Source organism: Neltuma alba, unplaced genomic scaffold (genome assembly GCF_004799145.2).
Source record: "Neltuma alba isolate B1F8T4 unplaced genomic scaffold, ASM479914v2 tig00002102_pilon, whole genome shotgun sequence".
NCBI classification, from domain to species: Eukaryota; Viridiplantae; Streptophyta; class Magnoliopsida; order Fabales; family Fabaceae; genus Neltuma; species Neltuma alba.
Window position 1 is genome coordinate 43925 of NW_021632739.1, and position 10698 is coordinate 54622.

The window sequence follows — 10698 nt, forward strand, 5'->3', positions numbered from 1 at the left end:
TTATTAAATAATCCGTATCAGCAGCGACCTTTTTGTATTTTTATCTTTATCATCAAGGTCAATTTATTAGTTAACAGTCTTTCATGCAATATAATTTGTTTATTCTACTTTCCTGAACTGCTTTTCCTCGTCCTTTTATTCCAAGGGGACCATTTTCGGGGACACACTACTCTTTAATATAATAATTGGAATATATAAAATTTATTAATCTGTTTGAAATTTAAGTAATACTCCTTTGATCCTTAATATATGTACATTTAACTACAGGTATAGATTGAGAAAATAAGATAAATTGTTTAATTATAATATTAGATTATATATTATTTTATAAAGTTGGATAAATTAGTTTGAAAAAATAACAAATATAAAAAATAAATATATTAAACTATATTTATAATCAAATCTCACCCCCAATTAATAATTTTAATGCTCCCGTCGGTCCTTTTTATGAGATCTCCATGACCAAATTGCATAAATTAAAAAATATGTTAAAATTAGTTAACATAATAAATACGTAAAAAGTGTTTTTTCCAATATATGGGAAAAAAGACAGTAATCAGAAAGAACATGGTTAATCAGGATAAAATTGATAAAATTGTATTTAATATTCAGTCAATTCCAAACTGAATTTTATAAAAAGTACTTGTATTAAACCAATTCAAAAATTAGCATCTTATAAATAATGTTGGATGGAGTCTTGGACTGGAGGGAGTACAATATAACTGATCTAATGAATACACATATTAGTGATAGATGTTATTCAATTATTCTCGATTTAGTGGAGGAATTTGACTTTGTGCAGTCTTAATTCTCTGAAGGAATGACTTGTGTATGATGGTTAGGTCTCTTTTAAATTAATTTATTAGGTCTACTTAAGTAACTTTTTAAAGGATAGGTAGCTAGGTCTTTGACAAATGTTATTCTAACCAATGTTCCAATCAAAGGTTCTTTTGCTTTAATTCGGATTCAATTTAATACTATTTTTATTAATATTGCAGCATAAATCTCACAGGATGGATCTGCTTCAGTTTCAAAAGTTACTCTTCTTTTTCTTTGATATGAATACGACTAAATGTATAAATATCTACTAATTAATAACTCATATATATAACTCACATATATATGTTTTTCCTTTTTCTAGCAATTATTCTCTTTTCTTTGGTTGGAGAATGATCCTCTAAAATACTTTTTTTTTCCTGTTTTAAAAAAGGGATGGGTTCTATATATTTGTGTGACACAGCTGCGTATCAATTTGTAATGCAAATATTAACTCCTGACAAAAAATCAACATAAAAAATCTAAGCTTTCTGACTGAAGTTTCAAGATACAGTCAAGTCACATCATATCATATAGACAATTCTATAAATAAACAGGCTTCTTAATTAAGCTCATAATAATATATAATTTAATTAATAAGGCATTGTGTTTTTCAACATAGAAGCAGTTGGTCAAAGATACAAATTCAAAAGAGAAGAAAAATAAAAGTGTCGGAACAGTATGTATATAGATAGTAAGGATTTGCTTATACGAAACCACTACTGCGACACCTTTTAGGCACAGTTATGGTGGGTCTGTTTATGTGAAATATGAATGTGACTTGCGTTGAACAATCTCTTGTCTTCATGATATTTCAGGTTAATTACTTTTTATTAATCATTTATATTATTCCATTGTTCTTTCAATGGTTTTGGAACCATTATATAAGTATCCTTTTGAGATTTTAGTCTAAAGTTGTCATCAAGATTTCAATCTTCTGCCGTAATTCATTGTCTATCATTGACACCACATGTTTGACTCAGATAATTGTAAAGCTACTTATTTCATCACTAATCAGTGAAATGGATGACAGAAGAAAAATCAAGACTGACAATAACTCCCAACTCAATAATAAACTCAAATATCATATATGTATATATTACCTCCAGTCTTTAATATGAGAGCTAGTTGTAAGTTAGTTATTTATAATAAATAAGTATTATCTTTTCTAGAATACCTTTGCTAATCATGTGTAATAATTAGAATTATCATTTGATGAAACATTTTATATGTGCAACTATTATAAAGACTATTTTGGAAAAAATGGTTAAATGAGAGCCAAAGTAGATTAGGATCTCATGTTTAGAATCAAATTGAATGTGAAACTAACTTTTAAATTAAAGACCGGAGGTAGTATATTTTTATAATAAGTACTACCTCTAATCTTTAATATAAGAGAAAGTTTGACTTTCAACTTGGTCCTAAACATAAGACTCCAATATACTTTGCCTCTTGTATTTATCTATTTTTAAAAGTAGTCATTGCAGTAATTGCACATGTTAAATATTCAATCAATTGATAGTTTTAACTAATACATGATTAATTGGCTAAGGTACTTTAGGGAAGACAACACTTAATTATTATAAATAACTAATTTATCAAACTTCTTTAATCTACACAAGTTAGTCAACTAGGTCTCGTATTAAGAATCGGAGGTTGTATTTGGTATGCGTAGTAAAAAAAAAACAATAAATTTAGTGACAAAATCTCGGTCACTTAATCACTTAATGACAACTTTTTGTGTGATTGAATTTCAAACTCAACCACTAATTCACTGTCTTGCTAGTAGTACAAGCACTATTGTGTTGAAATAGAACTCCTAACGTTATTTAGAAGAAATTGAGCTACTTATACTCGACCTAACCATACATATGGATGGTATCTCACACATCATCCACTAAATTCATGTGCTTTTTTATTTAATAATAATAGATTACGCATGAACAATTGATGTACAATATACACTTGTCTGAGATTGTGTTGTTCTTCAGAATCTTTTTCGTATTATCCATGGCTTTTGCATCGTGTTCTTTGGATGAAAAACACACATGCGCATTTATACTTTTACTTGTTACATGTACTGTGTCGCCTCAATGGGAGAAAGGCAAGCTAGCTCTAAATTAGGGTTTCAATGGGCAGGGCTGGGAGAAAACTAAATTGGAAGGTGAAATTACTCCCAAAAAAAAAAGCATTGTTTTTGTTTGGTAGGCAGCCATATTGTTTGAGCAACAGTGAAATTAGGACATGTTATTTTGAAGAAATGGAACCTCCAAAAGTTGGCCCACTTCCCCTTTCCACCTTAAACACTAAAAATGAGTGAATGTTAAATTAAATTAAATTGAGAAAAAAAAATTGTGATTTATTATATGCTATGCCTAATTGTAATTTTATATCAATTCATAATTATATCAAGCAGCTAATCAGATGTTTTGAGTTATGATTCTAAAGCATTACAAACACTAATGTCTAGTTGTTCATGATTAAATTCCTAACTATGGGATGAAGTTTCACCTCTTAATCCATCATCCAGTTACCTAATACGAGATCATATGATTATTAGTCACATAATCGATATTAATAAGCGTGAAGAAGATAAAATTCGAAAGCAAGTTTGAATTGCATGATAATATATTTAAATCCAATAGTACACATCTTTTAAAAACAAAAACAAAAAAAAAAACAGATACGGTGGAATGTTTGTAATAATGCTATGTAACGATTAATAAATTAAGAGTATTTTGAACATTTGATCCTAGAGGCTAGCGTTTGACTAAACTAAATGTGACTTATCTTTAAATTTTGTCAAAAATACTAAATCCACATTTCCTCAAATTAAATATGGATATTATAGGAGCTGTCTCATGTATGATATATTATGATAATTGACAAACCATTTACTATCTACTCTTAATTACTACTTCCGGTCCTAATTATAAGAGCTAGTTGACTAATTTGAGAAGATTAAGGAAATAAGTTGAGTTAGTTATTTGTCTTAAATAGGTGTTATCTTTCCTAAAATATCCTTACTAATCAAGTGTATTGGTTAGAATTACTATTGTTAGAAAGACTATTTTATAATAAAAAATATATAAATATGAAAGACAAAGTGGATTGGGGTCTTATATTTAAGACTAAAATAAAAGTCAAACAGGATCTTATATTAAGGACCGAAGTAGTACTACGGATTATTTGAGATTTGAGGTGTACGAAATTTTAATAAAATAATATTTTTAGTGTGAGTTTTAAAGTTGAAACTCAAGACCGTGCAAAATAATTAAATCTCTTCGTCCATATTTAAAAAAAAAAAAAATCTCTTGCCACTCAACCAACAACGTTGATTAATACACACACGTTGGTGATTATATGAGCGAATATAAATTTGTGGGTGAGTGAAAACTGAGGAGTAGGTTTTTTTTATTTTTATATAATTTAGATATACATACACATATAACTATATAAGCATATCAAAAGAGTACATTCTATAGAATAAAATAAAAAAAAAAGTGTACAGAGAGGAGTCCACGTGAGGGGAAAACCAAAACCCAATCCAGCCACATGGCCCCATTTGAACCTTTAATTCCGTGTTTAGTTCCGTCTCATAAGAGCCCAATCCTTGGGGTGCCCTTAATCACCTCCGTGCCACGTGGTTATTCGCGGTCCCCCCAGGCCCCGTCCTCCCTTGTATCTTTAGCCGTTCTAGCTCCAATACTCTAGCTTCTTCTTCTTTTTTTTTTTTTGGTAAAAACTCTAGCTTCGGTGTAAATGCGCAGTTCATTCCATCGCCAATCACTCAAAATAAGTTACTATGCTCTACACTCGGGTACTGATATAAGAACTAGTTAGAGATTGAATTTGAGCTTAAATATAATACCTCAATTTATTTTAATTTGTTTACCAAATTTGTAAGTTATTTTTTAAAGTATTCCCATGGGGTTGTCATCCAATAATAGTTATGATTAAAAATGATATTTTAGCTAGGAAAATCTACTCATATAATTTATTACAAATAATTAAATTAACTAATTTTTTTAATATACTCAAATTAGTTAAGTAACTTTTATATTAAGTATGAGAGGTAGTATAATTACAAATAGCACTTTGGTGCCACTTGTATTTATTGTTTGTTTGTCTGAAACAAATACTTGTTGGTTTGATTGTTGGGGTGTTTGGATGAAAATCATGGTTTTACAAATGATTTTATGATACATAAAGTAAGTATGTGATAGAAGTTTTATCTTGACTTACATGATATATTTCAACTTGCTTAAAGTTTGATACCTCCGGTCGAGCTAGATGATTAAATTAGAATGATTAAAAAAATTAGTTATGTTGATTAATTGTAATAAATGTATGTTAACTTTTATAAACTACTACTCCGGTCATAAATATAAGACCCATTTTGTAGTGTAATTTACACTACAAAATGGGTCTTATATTTATGACCGGAGAAGTATCATATTTAATCATATGCATTAGAACTGCTTTTTAGTTGGGACTCCTAACAACCAACATGAATAATTTAAGAAAAAAGAAATTTGATAGATACAGGGAATTGAGATTTTATAGTTTAGGCTAAATCCACTACTCGCCAAACTAGTTCTTATATTAATTATACGATGTAATATTTATTTTGGCAAAAAATAGTGTAATATTGGTGTGCACAAAATCGTGCTTTTGAATATTCAGTTACTGTTCAAAAAAATTCAGTTGATAAAGGTGTTAATATTATTACCAAAAAGTAATTTTTGATGGTCCAATCATCAATTAATATATTTATCAATGCTCCATCCATCTATATACATAATAATAGTAAGAGTAAAATACATCAACTCCCCTCTCTTTAACCTAAGTTACAAAGACCTCCCTTTTATTTTAGAAACTTATACGAACTTCGCTTAAAATCAAAATATATATTGTACAAACCTCTTTTTTAGTTTTGAGATTCAACTCCCATCTACCTATTCCTTAGTTGACCGTTAAATCATATGATTGATCCATTATTTTGACTAAATTACCCCTTCTTAATACAAATATTACTTAATAATTATCATTTAATAACATATTATACATCTTTATTTGAAATTAAAAAATAATTTTAATAAATATTTTAATATTTTTTGTTATACTACTGAATTGATTACCATATTATAAATTTTATTAATTTTATAAATGCAAATTTTTATTTTACAATAGATCTTGTTTATTTATTTAAACTTACTCGTGATGTAATTTTTTTAAATATATATTAGTAAAAAATGTTTTGTAATTGTATATATGCATTTTCAATAAAATTATAAAGTTATGTCTTAATTTATTAAATTTAGTAAAATATTAAATAGATTATTAATAAACATTAATATTAAAAGATAAACTACATATTTAATATAATGAGGGGTAAAGTAGGAAACAAGCTTTATTCTAATATTTTTTAATTAAAAAATATACGTAAAAAATCTTTTCAGAATATTTCTTAAGGGTGTTAATGGTTTAAACTAAAATGTATGTTATTAAAATAAAAGAAATGTCCGTATAATTAGGACAAAACAGAAGGGTGGTTAGAATATTTTACTTTAATAGTAATTCCTGAAATTTGTTTTTAAATTTAGAAGGAAACAAATATATTTTTTCTAGTAAAACGAAGCAAATTTTTTTATTTGCAAGGGTAAATCAAATTTAGTTTAATCTAAAATTAAAAAAAAAAGGGATATAACCACTACTATGTTCACTCAAGCATGTGGCCTATATATACTCTTCAAAAGTTACAACTTCGTAAATTCCACTCTCTTCTCTCTCTTAACCCCTCACCTTCTCTCACTAAAGCCCTTCCTTTCCAATACCAGGAGAAGAAACACAGCAGTGGAGTCTAGCTAGGCACAAGTGTTTGTGTATGTGTGAGAGAGTCTCCTTCTTCAGTTAGTTATGTAACGGTTTCATTTCTATTTCTTCCGATTTTACCCTCGCTTCTCTTTCCTATTTTATCTCTCATGCCACTCCCTCACCGCCATCAGACCTGAGCCTCAACCAGAGCTTAATACTCTCACACATATATGTATACCTATCTCCTTTGTTGAATAACTTTTCGATTTTTAGCGTTGTTACTGTGTAAATTAGGAAAATGATTACTTGGAAAGATCTGTACACTGTTCTTTCGGCCATGGTGCCCCTGTATGTGGCCATGATTCTAGCCTACGGCTCCGTCCGATGGTGGAAGATATTCTCGCCGGACCAGTGCTCCGGCATCAACCGGTTCGTGGCGGTCTTTGCGGTCCCTCTTCTCTCATTCCATTTCATCTCAATCAACAATCCGTACGAGATGAATATGCGCTTCATCGCCGCCGATACACTTCAGAAGGTCATCATGCTGGTCGCGCTAGGTATCTGGACAAACTTCACCAAGACCGGAAGTCTCGATTGGATGATCACTATTTTCTCGCTATCCACATTGCCCAACACTCTTGTGATGGGGATTCCACTACTGATCGCCATGTACGGAGATTACTCCGGCAGCCTCATGATTCAGGTGGTGGTATTGCAGTGCATCATCTGGTACACGCTCTTGCTGTTTCTCTTTGAGTATCGCGGCGCCAAGCTGCTGATCATGGAGCAGTTCCCGGAGACTGCGGCGTCCATCGTGTCCTTCAAGGTCGACTCTGATGTGGTCTCGCTCGACGGCCGTGACTTCCTCGAGACTGACGCAGCACTCGGAGACGACGGGAAGCTTCACGTGACGGTGAGAAAGTCCAACGCGTCGAGGAGGTCGTTCATGATGACTCCCCGACCGTCGAACCTCACCGGTGCTGAGATTTACAGCCTGAGCTCTTCGCGGAATCCGACGCCGAGAGGGTCCAATTTCAATCACGCAGATTTCTACTCAATGATGGGGCACCCGACGGGACCAAGACATTCAAACTTTAATGGCTCGACAGAGCTACACTCTGTTCAACCATCGAGACCATCGAACTTTGAAGAAAACTGCACAGTTCCAATGGCAGCTCAGGCCACGAACTGTCCTCGGATGGGATTTTATCCTGTACAACAGCCATCTTCGTACCCAGCTCCAAATCCAGAATTCTCATCATCCAACTTAAGCTCCAGAAGTCTCAAACAACAAAATCAAGCTCCTGCTCCGAACAGTACCAAATCAAGTCATGATGCTAAAGAGCTTCACATGTTTGTGTGGAGCTCAAGCGCTTCCCCCGTCTCAGAACGCGGCGGGAGCGGTGCCGGGCTGCAAGTATTTGGCGGTGGCTCCGAGGATCAATCTGGACGCTCCGATCAGGGGGCCAAAGAAATTCGGATGCTGGTGGCTGATGAACATCACCCTCATCAAAATGGGGAATTAAACAAAGGTACTAAATATGCAGCAGATTGCTGGGTACAGAGTATTGAGCAGATTCATACATATATACATTTAAGTCGCCAAAATTTATGGTCACGAGATTCGCTAATTGTGCTTATTATTATTGGTTCAATTGGAGATATTCCAGATGCAGAGTTTGGAGGGGAAGAGTTGAAGTTAGTGGGGAAGGGAGGAGAAGAAGCAGAAGCAGCAGCAGCAGGGGAAGAAGAGAAAGAGGGAGCAACCGGACTGAACAAGCTGGGATCGGGTTCAACAGCGGAGCTGCAACCGAATGGCGGCGGAGCGATGGAGCCCGGCATCGGAAAACAAATGCCGCCGGCGAGTGTGATCACGCGTCTCATACTGATCATGGTGTGGCGGAAGCTTATCCGCAACCCCAACACTTACTCCAGCCTCCTTGGCGTGATCTGGTCCCTCGTTGCCTTCAGGTAATTTACTCCATTCATCCATCAAAACTCCCCAAAAAAGAGAAATTAAATTATTTATTGATGGAATTAATAATCACATTAATTTTACTAAAACAATAATATATAGGTTTGAGCACCAATCATTTAGAAAATTATTTTTGTTCACCTCAAAAGAATAATTCGCAAGTCATATTCATATGTTCTTTTAACAATAAAAAAAAGAAAACTTTTCCAGCTACTCCTGGTAAGTTTTTTTAATTTAAAAAAAAAAAGCAGGAACAGTAGTATGCGAATCTTTTTAATTCAGCACCACATAATTTGTTTGCCCATAAATGCCGCTTATGTATTATTCTTTTTTTGGGTAAAGAACTGAATACATTTTTTCAAAAAAAAAAAAAGGTCTACCTGAATTTAAACCGTGAACCGGCCTTAATTAAATCAGACATGATGTTAATGGTGGATGAACTGATTAAGATTAAATAGGAATTTGAATGAAGTTTAGAGATATGAAAACCAATAGTAATATTGGATTGATGGTGATGATGAATCGTGAAAAGCAGGTGGCATGTGGAGATGCCGAAAATAATAGAGAAGTCAATCTCAATCCTGTCGGATGCCGGTCTTGGAATGGCTATGTTCAGTTTGGGTGAGTGGCTGCCGTTTCGCCAACTTGATATCTGTCTGTAATAAACGACATTTTCACTTCCTTTTCTGCATTAAACGACATCGGTTTGGTCACTTTCCCTTTTCTACCCCAAATTTTAAGCAAATTATTCAACGTCCCCTTCCCCCAAGTATATTCCTCCGGTCCTTCCTTCATTTTCGTTTTCATTCCCTGTTGCCTTGCCTCACACCACAATCCAGATTATTTCATTTTCAGTGTTCCCTACAATTAAAGATATGAAAGCGATGCAAAATAATAAAAGTCCTTGGTCCCCTTTTGTGAAATTTCTTAACAGAATGATATTTTGTTCACACATCGCTCCTAAAGTAAAGCAATAATTTGAATCTCTATTTCTTTTTTCTGAAAATATATATATAATATGCTGTGAACTTGTCTAATGGGTTTGAGTCACGTATAGGTCTGTTCATGGCTCTTCAACCAAAAATCATTGCATGTGGGAACTCAGTTGCTGCCTTTGCCATGGCTATCCGCTTCCTCACTGGCCCGGCAGTAATGGCAGCGGCCTCCATCGCCATCGGCCTCCGTGGTGATCTCCTCCGTGTAGCTATTGTTCAGGTAATTAATTAATCATCATTGATTGACTTCTTTCTCAGTTGGGACAAAATTTTACAATAAACGTTTTCGGTTTAGGATTTAATGTTTGCTGTAAAAAACGAGTTAGATGCTTGAAACCCTTTTATAGTTAACTTGCCTTTAATAATTTTTATTCTCTCAGCATTAAATGAATATATAATGATGATTTACGGATGTTAATTTAATGGTGGAAAATATATATAGGCTGCACTTCCACAAGGTATTGTTCCCTTTGTGTTTCCAAGAGTACAACGTCCATCCAGCCATTCTCAGCACAGCGTAAGGAATCCAATCTTCTTATATATTATCAACATTTTTATTTTTAATTTCACTCAATTAATTGACTTTGTTTTTAAATCCCAAAATCAATTTGCAGGGTTATATTTGGAATGCTAATAGCACTACCAATTACTCTGGTCTACTACATTCTTCTGGGCTTGTAGATGCTGCTCAAATTAATGGTCGCTCTTGCAATCTTCATCCCATAACTTCACGTAAAATTCTTAGGTGTATCAAGTTTATAGAAAAAATAAATAGATCAAATTAATCACCAAGAGATATACAAGTATGTCGGATACAAAATTTTTCAAAGAAAACTGACTTCCTGAATCCGACATGCTTGTATATATTTATTTATGATTAACTTTGATCTATTTAATTTTAATAAATTTGGATCTACTTGAGAATGTTTGGTTGGTTCACTGAAAAAGGTAGCATGCTAATGCTTGCATGGAGATAGATGAGAAGAAATCGGATTGAATGCTGAAAAATAGTGCAGGTATTTGAATCATGGAGATCCGAATATTGCAAGATTTTCGGGAAGAAGGAAGATTTTGTCTGGTAGGTGCGAAATTCGA

The 10698-nt window shown here is 33.0% G+C and overlaps 1 pseudogene; it reads left to right on the forward strand.

Annotated features, from left to right (window-relative positions):
* Positions 1–6577: 6577 nt before the first annotated feature.
* LOC114717066 (auxin efflux carrier component 3-like) lies at positions 6578–10673 on the forward strand (annotated as a pseudogene).
* Positions 10674–10698: the final 25 nt, after the last annotated feature.